The 20,168-nt window shown below is 42.1% G+C and overlaps 1 protein-coding gene across 2 annotated transcripts in view; it reads right to left on the bottom strand.

The window, feature by feature from the left end:
- Positions 1 to 20,168, bottom strand: part of FAM110B (family with sequence similarity 110 member B) — a 142,015-nt gene that overhangs the window by 66,330 nt on the left and 55,517 nt on the right. The window contains exons 1-2 of one of the 2 annotated variants that reach the window (XM_070802561.1): positions 5,831 to 5,849; positions 1,507 to 1,595 (exon numbers count right to left, since the gene is read on the bottom strand). The gene's annotated coding sequence lies outside the window, so the exon portion shown is untranslated. Of the gene's footprint in view, positions 1 to 1,506; positions 1,596 to 5,830; positions 5,850 to 20,168 lie in introns of those variants that run through there. The other variant, XM_070802560.1, reaches the window with a different exon arrangement.

Below are 20,168 nucleotides of genomic sequence, written 5' to 3'. Positions count from 1 at the left end.
GGCAACCTCCATAAAACCCACCTGTGACCAGGTGCCTTTCTATGACCTGGGGGCTGGGAACAGGAGACGCTGAGTTTCCTCCAGCCAAAAGGAGCCCAAGGCTTTCATGTCAGAGCTTCTCACATCTGGGATAAGGTGACATGGTGATAACATTGATGGATTTCAGGGTAGATCACTGATACGTGTTGTTGGCTTTTTCTTGAATCTCTCTTTCCACACATTGTAGAATTCCACTAGGCAGGAGCTGATTCTTATCTGTCAGCCTGAGTTAGATGCTGAGACTGCTGGAGGCCAACACCATCTACCCAATAAAGTTCTGCATGATGCAATAATAAACAACTATAAAATGCATGGTATGCTGTCCAGGTAAAAAGGTGTGTTACATATGAATGCTGGCAAAGAGGCTGGAGGAAGGCTGGCAATGAAACCAAAGCACGTGGTCACTCGGAGACATGGACACCAAGGCTCAAACTTAGTGATTTCATAAGGGTTGCTTTCACCACCTGTCAGGTCCCTGCAGACCTGTGTTAACCAGAGAGCTGCCTCTCTTTCCTAAATATCCCCAACCTCATTTGGTGACGCTGGGATCTCAGTCCCTCTGTCAAAGCGGAGGAAGCCCCTAGACACTGATCTCTGCTCAGCCACTTCCTCAGCTCCGTCATGAGAAGATGTGTCTGGATATAGGAAGCTTCCACGCTCACCATCAGGAAGGAATCTGGTAGTGGTGTGGACGTGGGACAAAGCACCCAGCAATGTCCTTTATGTTGTTGTGTTATTCTTCAGTTGCTCAGTCATGTCTGATTCTGCAACCCAATGGACTGCAGCACGCCAGGCTTCCCTGTCCTTCACCATCTCCTGGAGCTTTCTCAAACTCATGTCCATTGAGTCAGTGACGCCATCCAACCATCTCATCCTCTGCTGCCCTCTTCTCCTTTTGGTTTCAGTCTTTCCCAGGATGGACACAAACATTCCATCCTCCAATACCTGCCCCACCCTCTCGGCCTGTCCCCTGGTTGGCATCGAGGTTCTGCCCTCTAGACGTGACTTCCCGTGGGAGGCTGTCCCACAGAGATCTCTGTGTCCCAAACCCCAGGGTACTTGCTGCTAGCCCCACAGCATTAGGCCAGCCAGAAAGCAGCACCTCATTCCCCAAGTACATAGTGCTTCTCACTGTTCATTCATTTCATTTTGTCTTCAAATTCATGTACTTCCAGATATGAGGGAGATTACTAGTAACTATTAATATGACACAGCCCTTAAAAGACTGTAACTGCCAGAAGACATGTCAACAACAACATGGAAACCCCTGGGAAAGGAAGTCATCATTATATCAATATTTTTGGTCCTGCAGGACCTCAATAGCGGAATGCCTTTTTTTTTTTTTTTTGCCAGATAGCAAAGTATCTGAAACCTCTGTCTCTCTGTCTTAGTGCCATACTGACATGGGTTTCAGAGAGAATCAATATCTTCTGCTCAGAATGGATCAAAACAAAGCAGTTGACTTACCTGAGAGGGGAATAAGTGTTTGCCCCGTTGCAGGCAGGAATCGCAGGGAATCCTTGCTCCCTTCAAGTACTCTCCACTGCACGAAATAGCTAAAAATAGAGGCAAAAAAGAGACGGCTATTGCTTTTCTATTTGACAAAAATAAGCAGGCTATTAACTGTACACAATAACAGAAAACGACAATTCTTTTAAAACTTGGTCAATAACCTTGAAAGAAAACAATAACAAACAGGGAGGTAAACCTAACTGCGCTAGTTCTTCTATAACTATTTCATTTACAAGCTCAGTGTTCTTGCTTTGACAACTTTTGCAAGGACATATTTAACCACAGACAGCAAGTATAAAGGTGGTGGTGGTTGTTGTTTAGTCCCTAAGTCGTGTCCAGCTCTTTGCAACCCCGTGGACTGTAGCCCGCCAGTCTCCTCTGTCCATGGGATTCTCCAGGCAAGAATATAGAGTGGGTTGCCATTTTCTTCTTCAGGGGATCTTCCCAGACCAGAGACCAAACACACATCTCCTGCACTGGCAGGTGGATTCTTTACCACTGAGCCACCAGGGAAGCCCCGAAAATCTGTCTAAATTCCATCAAATGTAAAAGGAGAGCAGAAGGCCTTAATCATAGTAAGGTCAAACAGAAGTGTTATATTCCAAGCCCAGGTTTTACGGGCTTCTCTTTAATGACCACATACAAAAGAAATGATTGAAGTATATAAAAGAGCTAATTAAACAAATAAAAGAACCAACAGGCATCCAATAGCAGATGATGACTCCTGGCAATGCAGGCAGTTTCAAAAGCTATCCCTGAATTACTAAGAGCACAACAGTTAGGAAGGTATTTTGAGATTCCTTTAAGAAGCATTTCTATTTCTTTATTTTCTAAAAGATTTTTTTCATGTGGACTATTTTTAAAGTCTTTATTGAGTTTGTTACAATATTGTTTGTTTTTTATGTTTTGTTTTTTTGGCCATAAGGCATATGGTATCTTAGCTAACTGACCAGGGATCGAACCCACACCCCCTCCATTGTAAGGCAAAGTCTTAACCACTGGACCACCACAGAACTCCCAAGGATGCATTTTTAAATTACTGGATATATTAAAACTTTTTTTTAGAATCCCACATGATATAAATCTATCAAAATAAAAATACTTTCATGCAACAATCTAGTGTGCATTCTGAGAAGCAAAAATAGGAGGAAGAAAAGACATGATACTTTCTATTTATGACATTTATTACAGACCACAAATAAGACCACAAGTGATACTGAGTGCACACATGCGTGCTGAGTTGCTTCAGTCGAGTCTGACTCTTTGCAACCCTATGGACCACAGCCTACCAGGCTCCTCTGTCCATGGGATTTCGTAGGCAAGAATACTGGAGTGGGTTGCCACGCCCTCCTTCAGAGAATCTTCCCAACCCAGGGATCGAACCCACATCTCTTTTGTCTCCTGCATCTGCAGGCAGGTTCTTTACCATTAGTGCCAACTGGGAAGCCCCTAGAAGAGGCCTAATGTCTCCAGGCCAGGTTTTGGAGTGTCAACCCTGCAATATAATGCCAGACTCCCTTCAGTGCTTTTTTTTAAAAAAAAAAAATTTATTTATTTAATTTAGCTGTGTTGGGTCTTGGTGGCTCTGTGGCACGTGGCATCCGAGTTCCCCAACCAGGGACTGAATCCAAGTCCTGTGCATTGCAAGACACAGTCTCAACCCTAGGACCACCAGGGAAGTCCCTCCCTCAGTGCTTCTGATACCAGAGTTGCCCAGGGAACCAGCCAGAAAGCCACCTGCAGGTACAACTCTGCAGCTCTTCACGGTGTCGACTGACCATTCCTCCTTTCTTTCCACTAGAACTTTCAGACCCTGTTCACCTCAGCTTCTTTGTGGAACATCAAGTTTTACATGGAAGGACTTTTCACTTTTAATCTGATTATCATTTTTCCTACTGTGATTATAAAACTATAAAAGAAAAAGTTACAAAGCATCACGTATATAAGATAATGCTTTACTTTTAAATTACTATATGTTTTATACTCTAGTTCATGCTCACAGACCTATTTTTGGTAGGTCAGAAATGTCAATCATCAATAAAGAGCTATAGAATTATAAGAACAAAATGTTCAAGTGCCTCAGACACTAATTTTTACTTCTTTATCTCAGAAATACATAGATTTCCCTTCTTGTAGTTAAAAAAACTTAAGATGTGATTCATCTGAAGATAAAGTGCAGATTTTGTTACTTTGCAACAACAGAAATAACAATTTATTTGGTGCTATCAGAAAAGAAAAATGCCCCTTTAGTGTATGTTAAAAGATCTTCTAGGATATCATAGTAAATCACTACACAATATTCACACACTGTTATATTAATGTTTACATCTTTAATAAGTTCCTTCTAGACACAGCAAGTCTCAGGATCCAAGCCTGAGAGTCAGCATCAGCCAGAACTACCTCCCTTGGCTTCCTGTGATGCAGAGCCTAACGAGATGCTCGCACGGAGGTTCACAGGGAGTACGTTGGGCAACAATAATTTACTTTTAAGACAGTCAACTTCTTAGAATGCTCTAAGGCCAAGGTAATTTAGGAAGTGTTTTATGAGATTCAGAGAAGGAAAGGGGAGAGACAAGGATGGGATCACATCAATTAATTCCTCCCCAAGTGTCGGTCCAAGCCCGTCTGTGGGTAGGAGGTTACTTTCCACATCTGCACAGGGAGCAGGTCAGGCAAAAATGAAGAGGCAGGCGAGGAAGAGCAAAGCCAGGAACTGGACCATGCCCTCTGCCCCCTCTACGCAACCTGGTGAGATGTGACCAGGGGTGTGGTTTCCATTATTGGGGCGTCCGAAGAGGAAGTCAGAGCTGGCTGCAGGGGGACTCCTCCACTGACCATCTCACCAGACACAGTATCTCAAAACTGAGATGCCGGATGACAAGGAACCGCATCCAACTTATTACAGACAACACCCTATCACCACAAACGACAAACTTTCCCAATATTCCTTGTTCTTTTTTACAAACCATTATGTGGGAGAAAGAGTATGCCCCAGGAAAGGATTAGGGAGGGAATTTGCAGGGGCTGGGAGGTATGGGTGGGGAGGAACCCACAGTTAGTATTCTGAAGTTGTCCTCCACCAAAGAACACACTGAACGCCTTGAGCCAGATTACAGCTTCAATTCAAAGCAATTATTTTAACCAGATTCTTAAATGGCAATGTCTGGCTTTTCAGGAGTAGGGAGATAATTCTTGACGGCTTTCAGATACCAGCAGGGTTCTCCACCGATCCTAGACGCATGGTGGCAGTCAGCCAGCCGTGTGACTGGTGACTCAATACACAAGTTTCTGTGGTCTCCACCGTCTGATACAGTGAGGACATCAATTTTTAAGTCTGGGGGCTAAACAGTGGCAAGGGGGCTCTTTCCCAGTAAAATAGAACTCCACAGAGTAGCTGTACTCTAGATACGCTGAAAAGCAAACACTTGGAGTGCATTTGCTTGCGTTTCTTTAAGCTCAGCCTTGGCTGTTTAAATATTTCCTCCTTCCCAATGCAACATCTTTATTACAGAATTCAAGATTATTTACTGTTTGATTTGCAAAATCATCCAGGCAACCACAAACAGAAATTTTTAAATGTTGTCAAACATCAAAGTGGCAAGAACCCCACCTTCTGTGATGTCAACTCCCCATAACAACATCCCTGTTAAACAAAGCCTGAGTCAAAAATTCTGTCTGGCACAGGGCAAATACACACCTTGCAGTGTCTCTGGAAGAATGGGATATGCAAACATCCTCTACAAGAAAGAGGCTTCATGAAAACTACATAAGGGGAAACAAAGAGAACCCATCCAAAATGAAGGCTGCACAGATCTTTGAAGAAACAATAGAGGTTACTTCTGAAGCTGAGACCCTGCGCTGACACCAGGAGGGCCACGGCTCTGTCCTAATTAAAGTGTGATTCTCCGAACTCTCCTCCAGGGCTCATTATTCAGGAGAGTCCGGACCCGTGCAAACAAAGTCGCCCGGGTACCAAAACGCACCTCCAGAGACACCTAAATGGATGCAGCGTCGGGCTCCCCCAAACAGCAGAGAAACCAGTAAGATTTGCTCCCCAGCACTTGCACTCTAGCATCCAGGTAAAAACAAGATTCTCGCACGAAGAAGCTGGTTGTTTACCAGTTCAGCCTTCTCCGGGAGAGCATATTTGAGACGGAACGCTGGAGGGGTGCGTGATATTAACAAAAGCAAGATCAAATTAAGCAGATGACATGATGAGCACGCTTCATTTCATGCATGGCCGTGTTTTGCAGGCGAGATAAAGATGCAAAGTAATTACCATGAGCTGAAACTTTTTCCCTGAGCCCTTTCAGCAGCCGGTGACTGCCCTGCTCTCACAACAAAGACGACCGCCTTCTCCTGGGTGCCCGATTCCTCCTGTAACGTTACCAGCTAAGCACCTCGGCCGTGGCCAGGACGCAGCGGAGTATTTCTGTATCCGTGTCTCCAATGCAGCATAAAGAGTTCTGTGGAAACCTATCAAACCGGCGAGCAGCACGGCTGGCAACCAATGAGGAGCGGCTGGGGCGGAATCCGGCACATGCTCTCTGAGGCTCAGCTGTCACCAGCGTTTAGCAGGCTGCTAATCTAATTATAGCTAGTTTGCTAGCACAGAGCGACCAGAGCCAAGCGCAGGAGCAAATTAAATTTTAATAAATGAAACCCTGCAGACAAAATCATCTTGATTCCTGTCACTGTGAGGATTGATGGGTCACCTTATAAACCAGAAGTGGTTTTTAAAGTGCATTCTTGTTTTTCTTCCAATCTAGAGAAACAAAGAGTGGTTAAATCAATGTATGGTATGACCAGCTTCCTTCAACTTAACAGATTCCAGAGAATATGAAAAAGAATGTGTATATATATAGGTATAACTGAATCGCTTTGCTGTACAGTAGAAATTAACATGACACGGTAAATCAACTATACTTCAACAAAATAAATTAAAAAAAAACTTACATTCCAAACAATATGAAAAAGAAGATGTATATTTATGTATAACAACCACTTTGGTACAGTTGAAATTAACATGACACTGTAAATCAACTATACTTCAATAAAATAAAATTTAAAAATAAACTTAACAGATTCCAAAGGATATGAAAAATTAAGTGTATATTTATGTACAACTGAATCTCTTTGCTATACAGTAGAAATTAACACAACCTTGCAAATCAACTGTAAGTGTGTTAAGTCACTCAGTCATGTATGACTCTCTACGGCCCCATGGACTGCAGCCCGCTAGGCTCCTCTGTCCATGGGATTCTCCAGGCAAGAATGCTGGAGTGGATAGCCATTCTCTTCTCCAGGGGATCTTCCTGACCCAGGGATTGAACCCTGGTCTCCTGCATTGCAGGCAGATTCTTGACCATCTGAGCCATACTTCAGTGAAATAAATTAAAAAAAAATAAACACAGATTTTAGCACGGAGGAATAAATAATAAATTCAGTAGTACGACAATATTAGTGGTAGTGGTATAAAATTGGAGTTTTTATTTACCTTGATAAGCAATTTGCCACTTATTTGTCCTAAAGTGCTAACTAGTCTCTCAATATAGCTTGAAATACCATGTAAATTCCCACCCATCCTGAGAATGTACTAATCAAGGTGTCAAAAATCATCAATTTGACTACAGTGATGAATAATAATTCAGAAGCACAAGATATGGAAAAGGGGGACCAGAAGTCACTGTAAAATAAAAAATTAAAGAAATCTGCCCACAGCACAATTTCTTGGTAAAAATAGCTTCAGAAACTGAATCTCGTGAGAGGCATAGGAGAAATGCATGGTTTCCAACAACCAGGCTATTGGGATCCGCTATTCCCTGCTGTGTGACATGGGGCAAGTGACTGGATGTCTCTGAGTCTCAGAGGCAATAGCGGGAAGTATCTTCAGCATCATTGCTGGGAGCTGTGAGCACTCAGCGCTCAGCGTGGACATTGCACAGAGCAAGTTATAAATTAAGCTGTTATTCATAGCAGCTATCTTTTCACAACACCACGGTGTCTCCCTCCTTTCCTGGTACCAGACTACTCTAAAAAGAAGTATCTAAACTTCTCCAGGGCACAGCTTTGTCAGAAATACCATTTAGAAATAATCAATGGGAACAGAATCTAGAAAGATGGTACTGATGAAATGATTTGCAGGGCAGTAACGGAGACACAGACACAGAGAACAGACTACAGACATGGTGGGGGGAGGAAGGCGAGGGTGGGACGAATGGCGAGAGTAGCATGGAAGCATATACACTACCGTATGTAAAATAGATAGCCAGCGGAAGTTTGCTGTATGCCTTGGGGAACTCAAACCAAGGCTCTGTAACAATCTAGAGGGGTGGGAAAGGGTAGGGGGTGGGAGGGAGGTTTAAGAGAGGGGACATATGTATACCTGTGTATAATTCATGTTGATGTATGGCAGAAACCAAAGCAATATTGTAAAGCAATTATCTTTCAATTAAAAATAAATTTAAAAAAGAAGTAATCAATGGTGACAAGCCAAGAGCAGACTTGATAGCAGACAGAACCATTACTGGTATTCACTGTACTAACAAACATTATTTCCCCTACTTCTTTTTGGATATGTACTATTCACTAACCTCAGCTGACTCTATATGAACCAATCTCAAAAGGAATTGTCGGGAAATGAGGGTTTATAATTTCATTTTGTGAATGATTTGTAATATAGATTAAATGCTATTATAAATCTGAAAAGGGCTTCATTGGTGGCTGAGATGGTAAGAAATCTGCCTGCAATGCAGAAGACCTGGGTTCAATCCCTGGGTGGGGAAGATCCCCAGGAGAAGGGAATGGCAATCCACTCCAGTATTCCTGCTTAGAGAATCCTATGGACAGAGGAGGCTCGTGGGCCTCCATGAAGTCACAAAGTTGGATATGACTGAATGACTAGCCACATACATCTGAAAAAGTATTTTCAATGGAATATAAGTTGAGGTTTGTAATGAGGAGACTGATTAAATTTTAAATGACACATTTATGTGAAAAGGGCTCACAGCGGAGAGGTTAGCTAGTCAAATGCAACTTTTATCCTTGTATCTATTTATTTATTTGTTTTCCCTTCAAGTCATTTTTTTCTTCCAATATGTTCCTCAAAATTAACAGTCTTCAATCACATTAATCAAATCTCTTAAAACTTCTTTTTTGTAACTCCCCTAAATCGGTATATGTTCTACCAATCCAAGTTCCAATCCAATGATAACATGCAAACTTCTCATTTCTGTAACTTTGCTGTGTTTTGGTTTTTCTTTGAAAACTTTTACAAAACACTGACATGCTCCACCTGCCTTTAGCACATGCATAATGTTTGTGAGGTGTAGCAGTAGTACGTGTGTGCTCAGTCATGTCTGACTCATTGTGACCCCTTGGACTGTAGCCCGCCAGTCTCCTCTGTCCATGGGATTTCCCAGGTAAGAATACTGGAGTGGGTTGCCATTTCCTTCTCCAGGGGATCTTCCCGATCCAGTGATCCAACCTGCTTTTCTTACATCTTCTGCGTTGTTAGGCGGGTTCTTTACCACTAGCGCCACCTGGCATTATGATTTGCTGTGAGGAACCAAATCCTCCCAGAGATTAATTAGTAGCTGTGGGGGAAAAAAATTACTATGGGACATCCTTCATCCTTCCCTCTTTGGGTACCACAAACTGTATGAGAATAATCCAAGGGAAGGAATACCATGGCCCATAAATGTCAGAGCAAAGCACAGAGACTCCTGGTCTATATATCAAAGAGTGAAAAACTGTGGAAATGTAGATATAGACACCAACCGTGAGAAAATATGACAGACACAAATTTCTTTAAATGACTGTCCCAGGTGCTACTTTGCAGCAGCGCCTGCATGGATTATCAAAGCGCCATCATCATTATCAGGAGCTAAAACTCCAAGAGGAGTTGGCTTCAGTGATTTGGCCTAAGGCACAGATCCCTGGAGGCTGCCAGCATCCAGCCTGGTACCACTCGCAGGCATTCATCTGGGAATGCCAACAGCTCTGCCTTCCTCTTCATGGAACAGACTGCTGGCTCAAAAAGGGGCACTTTTAAAAAGCTGTTCGATTAATTTGTCTCATGCCTGTTTGGTGTAAGACATTAAACACACTTTGTAAGAGAAAGAAGCAATAATCCCTTCTTAGGTCTTATCTTTCAACACTGAGAGCCCATATATTAGTTCTAAACTGGGTAACAATTAATTGCCGATCATTCTTTCTTTAATTTTTGGCTGTGCTGGGTCGTCACTGCTGCGTGAGGGCTTTTCTCTAGATGCGGCGAGCAGGGTCTGCTCTCTAGCCGTGGGGCACAGGCTTCTCACTGCGGTGGCTTCTCTTGTTGGGGCACACAGGCACTAGGGCCCTTGGGCTTTAGCAGTTGTGGTGCATGGTGCGTGTTGCTCTGTGGCATGTGGGATCTTCCCAGACCATGAGTCAAACCTGGGTCCCCTGCAGTGGCAGGCAGATTCTTAACCAGTGGACCACCAGGGAAGCCCTGCTGATCATTCTTATTAGCACTCTTCTGGGGGAACCTAGAGCATTTTCTTCCAATGGTCCTCATTTCCTAGGACTGGTGAAATGAGATGAAATAGCAGGGAGCAAGGAGACATAAGGATTCAGGAAGGAGTCCTGCAAGGAGGCCAGTTCTGGAGATACTGACATGAGGCTTGCTTTGCCTGGGCGGTAGCTGTCACCACATTAAGGTACAGAAGCCCTGGGTACCCCCGTACAAAGATCTGAAACACACTGCACCGTCTCTATGCTGACGATCTAGGGCAGCTCATAGCTGCTTGGGGAGGGACTTCCTAGGACCCACCGGCCTGGCATGGTGGACGGCATGAGTCAGCGATGCCTGACCACAGTGCCAAGATGGTGGGTGGTCTCCCAGGGACCCCCTCCCCATTTCCTGGGGCCTGCCTGCCGTATCCCCCTAGTACAGATTTACATGGTCCCAACCTCTCGGGCCATTTGTCACTCCAGCCCGCCCAGTAGGCCACAGAGGGCAGTACTCTGGACTTTGAAATGGCTTTATCACAGGTCAGTTTTTCACTGGATCAGCCCAGGGATGCCTGTTTCCCTGAGAGTGAGCCTGCTTCTCAGGCCTCAGAGTAAGGGATCACGTGGTGGAAGAAGAATAAAAAAGCTTTTATGTGGAGGCCCACGTGCATTTGTGTGTGCTTCAGTCGTGTCCTACACTTTGCGACCCCATGGACTATAGCCCGCCAGGCTCCTCTGTCCATGCAATTCTCCAGGCAAGAATACTGGAGGGGGTTGCCATGTCCTCCTCCAAGGGACCTTCTCAACCCAAAGATCGAACCTGTGTCCCTTCTGTCTCCTACATCGCCAGGCGGTCTTGACCACTAGTGCCACCTGGGAAGCCCTTAAGTGTAGGACTAATCCTCAAAAAGATTTGTTAGTTACTCAGTCGTGTCCAATTCTTTGGGATCCTGTGGACTGTAGCCTGCCAGGCTCCTCAGTCCCTGGGATTCCCCAGGCAAGAATACTGGAGTAGGTTGCCATTCTCTTCTCCAGGGGAACTTCCCAACCCAGGCATTGAATCCAGGTCTCCCACATTGCAGGCAGATTCTTTACCATCTGAGCCACCAGGGAAGTCCTCAAAAGACTTACACACATAATTCACATCTGCTGTGTCTCATTCATTCCTTCTGGCCTCTAGCACCTGGGGCCAGCGTGTGGAAAGCCCGAGTGCCAACAGCTTGGTGATTCCATTTTGCTCCTCTTTTCACTAAAACCATGTCAAAGCTATGGTTTATCCAGTAGTCATGTATGGATGTGAGAGCTGGAACACCAAGAAGGCTTAGCACCAAAGAACTGATGCTTTCAAACTGTGGTGCTGGAGAAGACTCTAAGAGTCCTATGGACAGCAAGGAAATCAAACCAGTCACCTAAGGGAAATCAACCCTGAATATTCATTGGAAGGACTGACGCTTGAAGCTGAACCTCCAATACTTTGGTCACTTGATGCAAAGAGCTGACCCACTGGAACAGACCCTGATGCTGGGAAAGACTGAGGACAAGAGAAGGGGACGACAGAGAATGAGATGGTTGGATGGCATCACTGACTCAATGGACATGAGTTTGAGCAAACACCAGAGATAGTGAAGGACAGGGAGGCCTGGTGTGCCGCAATCCATCAGGTCACAGAGAGTAGGACATGCCTTAGAACCTAAACAACAGCAACAGCATGGTTGGTCCTACACATACACAAAATGAATTATTAATTTTAATCCATGGATATATAATTAGATATACAATAATTATTATAATCTAATACTTAGATGGGAAAGAAATGGCAACCCACTCCAGTATTCTTGCCTGGAGAATCCCATGGACAGAGGAGCCTGGCGGGCTACAGTCCATGGGGTCACAAAAGAGTTGGACATGACTTAGTGACTACATAACAACAAACAATAATTAGATATAATAATAATACTTAGACATTATTATCTAATAAGAGCTATGAATTAGGTGGCAGAAGTTGTCTTGAGCTTAAAAGCTTCCCTTCCATTCTCAGATCATACCAAGTTTCCTGAACTCCACCAGGCATTTTTAGGTTTCGAATGTGTTTTCCTCATTGGTAATCTCCATCCTCCCAAAAGGACCCAAGATTAGACTCCCTCTACTGACCATGGGATAATTCCTACAAAACCTTCAATTACAATAAGTGGATTAATGTCCTAAATATCAGCTCTGTCTCTTGAAGTGGAATGCCTACACATTTCAGTCAAAAGCAGTTTTCTACCGTTGTAAACAGTTCTATAAAGTATCAGTACCAGTTCTGGAATTCAATTCTATGTGTATTGTCCAAAATCAAGACATATAATCTTGCATCAGTAAGGCTTTTACTATTTTAAGCAAGAGCTTCATAGAAGAACTTCAAGTATGCATGGCATGAATGTTCATAAATATATTTTAACATGACTAACTTTGAAAGATTAGACTTTTATCCAAACAAAAGTGTAACTACAGAAAATAATTTGGTATGAAATTCATTTGGGGTCTTTATGAAACTTTTAAAGTCAGTAGAGACCAAAGAATGAATTTGAGTAAACTCCAGGAGATAATGAAGGACAGGAAGCCTGGAGTGCTGCAGTGCATGGAGTTGCAAACAGTTGGATATGACTGAGCGACTGAATTACAATAACGACAGAGGTCAAAGAGTAGCTGTCTTGAAAAGGGCCACAGCAGAATCTCAGAGGTTACATCCTGAAGGATACTCCTTGGGAGAATTACATTGCTAGAATAATACCATCATATGCTTCTCACCTTTTGTCTCATTATTTTTTATCCCAGTCTAGCCATCTTCCGGGCTTCCCAGGAACCAGTGCTAAAGAGCCTATCTGCCAACACAGGAGACGTGGCTTCAATCCCTGGGTTGGGAAGATTCCCTGGAGAAGGAAATGGCAACTCACTCCAGTATTCTTACCTGGAAAACGGACAGAGGAGCCTGGAGGGCTACAGTACATGAGGCGAAGAGAGTAGGACATAACTTATCGACTAAACAACAGCAGCCACCTTCCAGCTGGCAACCTTAGATAAGTTACTTAAGTCCCTCAGGCTTGAATTTTCTCATCTGTACCGTAAGTATGATGATGCTGTGTAATAAAATGAGTTAATATACACAGAAAACATGTAGGGAATGCTCAGCGTATTGCAAACATTATTTAAGTTCTCTCCACTTGGCTGATGGCAAAATTAAAACATCCAGGCCAAATGGTATTAACATAATTAGAAAAGCTGACCCTCTTAAGAAAAAGGACTAGATAATAAAAACAAATAACCATATACCCTGAATACAACACAGATGGGAAATGCTATACTGTTAAGAGTTTATTAATAACATCTAGAAATTATGAACCTTATACAGGCGTAACTTTTTTTCTGGGATAATCTGAAAAAACTTCTTGAAAATTTTACAAATGTGTATACATTTACCCCTGGCCACTCACTTTGAGAAACTCATTCTAAAGAAATAGTTGGGATCAAGTGCTAAATTACAAACCATTCAGGATATGTGCAAATAAATGCAAGTAAAGAATTTATCACAGTATCCTTTATTATAGAGCAAAAAGAAAAGATCATTCAACAAGAGCCATTACATAAATGATGGTGTATAAATAAAATGAATGGAATATTTCATTTCAAAGCTATTTCAAAGTTATACTCCAGAGGAATATTTATTAAGTGGAAATATAGCTGACTAAGTGAAAGTGAATCGTTGAAGTTTAAGTGAAAGTTGAATCGATGTATATTATCCTACTTTTGTTAAAATTATTTCTGTGTATATATGCACAAATTTCTGTGACTATATATGGAGAAAAAGTCTAGGGGCAAATGTGAGAGTGAGAGTAGTTTTTATCTTTGCATGGTCAACTTGCCTGAACTTTAAAATGCTTCTACTGTGCTCTTACTCGGAGAAGGCAATGGCAGCCCACTTCAGTACTCTTTCCTGGAAAATCCCATGGATGGAGGAACCTGGTAGGTTGCAGTCCATGAGGTCGCTAAGAGTCGGACATGACTGAGTGACTTCACTTTCACTTTTCACTTTCATGTGTTAGAGAAGGAAATGGCAACCCACTCCAGTGTTCCTGCCTGGAGAATCCCAGGGACGGCTGAGCCTGGTGGGCTGCCGTCTATGGGGTCGCACAGAGTCAGACACTAGTGAAGCGACTTAGCAGCAGCAGCAGGAGCAGTGCTCTTACTAATGTTGAACATAACTTATTCTTTTTGCAATTTTATTAAATTTAAATACCATTTTAATTTTTTTTTTCGGCTGTACCACACAGCATGTAGGATCTTAGTTCCCTGACCAGGGATGGAACGCAGGCCCCCTGAAGTGGAAGCACGAAGTCTCAACCACAGGACCATCAGGGAAGTCTTTGAACATAAATTTTCAATTAAAACTTGATATTTTTCCCAACTCCTACCCAAGAAAAAGAAAAAATGACAGGAAACAAGTTTTTAAGGAGTGGTTCCTCTAACATCTCAGGCTCCGAGGTGCCTGCTGCCTCCCCAGGGTCAGTGACTCTGTTCTCCTGGCAGTATATAGGATACAACTCAGCTTTGCTAACCAGCTAGCAAGTAGCAACTTCAGTGACCATGATTCTGATGTGCTAATTGTTCTGAGCCAGAAGTCAAACCAGTAGAGTGGGAACCAAAGGTTCAGCCTGGATTGTCAATCTGTTGATGCTTGTTAGGCATTAGAGCCTCAGCTGACGCTGGAGCAAGGACTCACTGCTCACTACGACTCAGATATTCCTTTCCTAAGTCATCTGGATAATTCTCTCCTTTTACCTAAAGGCACCCTTATGTACTTAAAAGATATGTCCAGGTTCAAATGCCTGGAAAGAAGCCAGGAAGGTTCAGTGATGGAGAACAAAGAAAAGAATTTCTTTGGATATAAAGGCAGAAACATTAGCATCACTGAAGATTGACCAGAACTCTGGCAGGTTTTGGAAGCATGGACTGCCACTCCTCCAGTGAGAATTAAGTTTAAAATAAGGTAGAGCAAAGCAGGGGCCTCCTAGATAGCTCAAAATGTCAAGAATCTGCCTGCAATGCAGGAGACCTGAGTTCAGTCCCTGGGTTGGGAAGATCCCCTGGAGAAGGGCGTGGCAACCCACTCTAGTATTCTTGCCTGGAGAATTCCATGGACAGAGGAACCTGGCAGGCTACAGTCCTTGGGGTCACAGAGTCGGACAAAGTGAGTGACTCACTTTGAAAGCAAAGCAGTCACCTTTCAGTATGTGCCTAAACTGACTATTTTTACCCTCACAGTTTGAAAAGTCTTGCAAATCACAGCTCAGTATCATTAACAGACAATGGTTCCAAGGTTTTGTTAGAAAGATATTTCCATTTATGTGTGTAGATTTTACAGGCAATTTTGTTATATCTGGGGACCAATTTTTAAAGTTCTACAATAGAAATTAAAGTGCAAATGGGATTTACTTAACAGAAATTTGCCTTGAAGCAAAGTGAGCTCTGTTCTACCTATACTGTTAAGTGTGTAATTACCTGTATGTCAAAAGTCAAGACTTTTTTTTTCCTTACTGAAAATAATCACCTCCCAGTTTCTTTTTGACTGTGAAGTTCTTCATAAATGGTGACTGGTTTTCTGAATCTAGATTGCCTAGATTCCTCTTATTTCTATTTTCATACGTAGGGATCTTTTCTAAATTTCCTTTTACAGCAAAGAATCAACTTTTCATTACGTAATCCTGTTCAAGGCAGGGATAATACTTAGGGAAGCTTTTTCATTTAACAAGTGTTATTCTCCTGGAAAGGCTTCCCCAGTGGCTCAGCGGTAAAGAATCCACCTGCAATGCAGGAGACACAGGAGATGCTGGTTCAATCTCTGGGTCGGGAAGATCCCCTGGAAGAGGAAATGGCAACTCAGTTCAGTATTCTTGCCTGGAGAATCCCATGGACAGAGGAGACTGGTGGGCTATGGTCCATGGGGTCGCAAAGAGTTGGATACGACTGAAGCAACTGAGCACGCATGCATTTTCCTGGAAAGTTTACCACTCAGTGATTTGAGCAGAAAAAATACTATGTTCTTCAAGAATGAGGAAGAACTTATTTGAAGTGAAAGAATCCTTTGAAAATATGACCATCTGAATAGTTTCTAAGTAAAATCGAAAATCTGTGTCACTTATTTAAGGTTCTTGCTTGGGTTGACAGTGTGCGCTTTATCGACACAATAAAGGAAACTGCTGTCCCTCCCAAGAGAACTGAAGAGTCTGTAAATTTCTGGTGATGCTTGAAAGTCATTTCTTCAGGTGTGGGTTCTGTCTATGCAGGGCACCTTTCCTAAGCCCAGTATCAGTGTATCGGGTAGAACAAGCACCTGGAAAAGATAAGCTTCACTGCATACTACCTTTATCATGTGTATGTTATTAGCTTTGAAACTGGAAGTGATTTGAAGGACATTAATTCCCCTTAAAGGAAACTTTCTTGGGCTTTTCTTTCACTTTATTTTCAAAGTCAGATTACAAGCTAATTTAAATTTCAAGTATTCTGATTACATTCCTCTTGAATGACTGCTCCTGATCTTTGCCAAGTCAGTGTTCCCATTCAGGGAGAAGCTATTTTAATTCTACTGCAGGCAGGTCTCCTAACGAAGAGGAGAGTTTAAATTCCTCTTACATGGAAGCGCACATGATGAATGCTTTTTAACACAAAGTCTGAGTCAAGACTACACAATTGGCTTTCTTGTACTAAATTATATAGAAGGCTTTTAAATGAATATCGCAGAAATGTTCTGCCATAGGAATAAATGGCATAAAGCTCCTGACAGATTAGTGTGAAAGCACTATAGGGGTCTACAGGGCAGCAACAGGAACTGCCCACCTGATATCTTGATGGTATTTTGCACCTTGTATAGGTTAAAGAAACTTTGGAAGTTTTAATCATCTTCCTCCAAAGGGGCAAGCATAATCTTCAAATTTGCTTTCGGTGTTGTTTAAGAACAAGAATAATTTGAATATGTGATGCAAGTTAGTACCTGGCTTTAAGATGGTACCTGGTGTTCCCTTATCCTGAGAGTGGGGGGTGGAGGAGAAGTGGGTGGTTCTTAGTTCATTTTATTTTGTCTACAATGGGCACGGCTCATCCACATGAAAGAGTGGATCCTGGCTGGTCTGGGTGAGATACACAGGAAACCTTATAGGCCTTGCTCTTCCATCAGTGGGATGGATGGTCCAACTGAGGAGAATCAATACTTGAGCCTATGGAGATGCTCTGGTTGAGAGCCAGGGTCCCATAGAGATGAAGGAAAGACCTTCTGCCCCAAACCCTGCCCTGGGACAGGCCAGGTGAGGAAGGAGAGAGAAGGAACATCTTTTTGATGTGTTATTACAACTTTTCTTAAAATGTCCTAATTCTCAGCAATGGAACATATACAGAATTTTTTTCTATTATTTTCATTTTGAAAAATAACTTAATTTCTGTCTTCCCCAAAGATGCTGATGCTGTGTACCTTTCGGGAGGATCAAACAAACAACCAAACAAAACAAGCCTCTGTGGGGAACCAAGAAAAAGCAATCCTAAAGCACTGCTATTTTAAACAACAGTGAGGCTCAGTCGTGTGAAATAATTGGAATTTCAGTCAATCTACTGTTCTTCCCAATTTACTAGTTTTGGGGCTGCTCTGTAGTCGGTGCTCACTCATGCCTTCATATGTGTTTCTTTTCAGCATGACTCTATGACCTAAATTGCAGTGAAATGGAATGTATGACACCAAATTTCTCATGTCTGAACAAACTGAAGTCATCCAACTGCAAAACACAGTCCACCTGCAAAATTCCTGTCAGTCATCCATCAGTGATATTCTGCATTTGGTGGAAATGTATGCCACAGTGATGAACCCACAGCGTAATTGCCCTGAATTCCAACTGATAAGAAAGGATCATCCTCCCAGAAAAGGATGGGAAGCTACTAAAGATGCTGAAATTCCAATAGTGTCATTTAATGAGAATGAACAAGTTAGATCAACAAGGCAGAAAGGAGAGAGAGCTCAGAAACAGACCCACAAAATTACAACTGACTTTTCACAAAGGAACCCAGACAATTCAATGAAGGATGAAAAGCCCTTTTAACAAATGATGATGGGACAGCCAGATACCCATAAATATTGACCTAAGATAGCTCAGAGACCTAAAAGTTAAAAACTAAAACTATAACCCCTCTAGAAAAGGACATAAGGGAATATTTTTGCAACTTTGGGGTAGGTAAAAATTTCCTAGAGTCACAAAAAAACACTGACTGTAAAAGAAAAAACTTATCAAATGGTCTTTAAAAAGTTTTTTCAACTTCTGCTCATCTCATCAAGACAATGTGAAGAAAATGAAAAGGCAAAATGAGAGAAAATATATCCTTTACATAAATGTAAAAGAACTTTTAGCCAGAAAAATATTAAAGAACAACTAATCAATAACAAAGGACAATCAAAATGCTTAAAAAAGGCAAACACTTGAACAAACTCTTTGCCAAGAAGATACACAAAAGACCTGGGAGTACATGAAAAGTTGGTCAAAGACATCAGTCATGAGGGAAATACAAATTAAACCCATAATAATACACTATTCCATAGTCACTTAACTTACTAAAAATAAAAGACAATAGCAAATGTTGGCAAGAATATGGAACAAACAGACTGTCACACACTGCTAACAAGAAAGTCTGAATTAACCAAACACTGATCCTGATTATCCATCAATTTCACTCAGGGGTATTATCAAAGGTAGAAGAAAATAAATATCCATAAAAAGACTCATTCAACAATGTTCAGGTAACTTTACTCAAAACGTCCAACTGGAAACAATCCAAATGCTCAGTAACAGAAGAACAGATAAACAAATTGCAGGACATAATGAAATAAATATTACTCAGCTACTGATACAAAAAGGATGAACTTCAAAGACATGATGAATCTTGACATGTTCTGGGATGAAAGGGACTAGTATGAAGGGTATGCACTGGATGATTCCATCTACGTCAATTTAAAAACACGTAAGACTAATGTACTTGGCTTAAAGCTCAACATTCAGAAAATGAAGATCATGGCATCTGGTCCCATCACTTCATGGGAAATAGATGGGGAAACAGTGGAAACAGTGTCAGACTTTATTTTTTGGGGCTCCAAAATCACTGCAGATGGTGACTGCAGCCATGAAATTAAAAGACACTTGCTCCTTGGAAGAAAAGCTATGACCAACCCAGATAGCATATTGAAAAGCAGAGACATTACTTTGCCAACAAAGGTTCGTCTAGTCAAGGTTATGGTTTTTTCAGTGGTCATGTATGGATGTGAGAGTTGGACTGTGAAGAAAGCTGAGCGCCGAAGAATTGATGCTTTTGAACTGTGGTGTTGGAGAAGACTCTTGAGAGTCCCTAGGACTGCAAGAAGATCCAACGAGTCATTCTAAAGGAAATCAGTCCTGAATATGCACTGGAAGGACTGATGCTGAAGCTGAAACTCCAATACTTTGGCCACCTGATGCGAAGAACTTAGTCATTTGAAAAGACCCTGACAGTGGTAAAGATTAAAGGTGGGAGGAGAAGGGGACCACAGAGGATGAGATGGTTGGGTGGCATTACCAACTCGATGGACATGAATCTGAGTAAGCTCTGGCAGTTGGTGATGGACAGGGAGGCCTGGTGTGCTGCTTTCCATTGGGTTGCAAAGAGTTGGACACGAATGAGTGACTGAACTGAACTGAAGACTAATTTATGGTGACAAAATAGAATAATAATTTTTCCCAGAGTGGAAAAGGGAGATCTGTTTAGAATTTACCTCCCAAAACCCCATATTGTATTAAAAATATAGTCTTGCTACCAAGTTTTGAAAAAGGTTTATTATTGACTTGACATCCTAATGAAATTACATTTCAAATTCTTTTGAACCGTTCAATATCTCATTTATGTGTATGTATAGTATGCTGTGTATACACTGAGAAAATAATGATGACTCTATTCTTCATGATTTTAAATGACAGTTAAAGTTTACTCATTTAATATTGTACCTGTTTGTGTGTATACTCAGTCATGTCTGACTCTTTGCGATCCCATGGACTGTAGCCCACCTGGCTCCTCTTCCATGG

Source organism: Bos indicus, chromosome 14 (assembly GCF_029378745.1).
Source record: "Bos indicus isolate NIAB-ARS_2022 breed Sahiwal x Tharparkar chromosome 14, NIAB-ARS_B.indTharparkar_mat_pri_1.0, whole genome shotgun sequence".
NCBI lineage: Eukaryota > Metazoa > Chordata > Mammalia > Artiodactyla > Bovidae > Bos > Bos indicus.
This window is presented reverse-complemented; position numbering and strand designations above follow the sequence as displayed.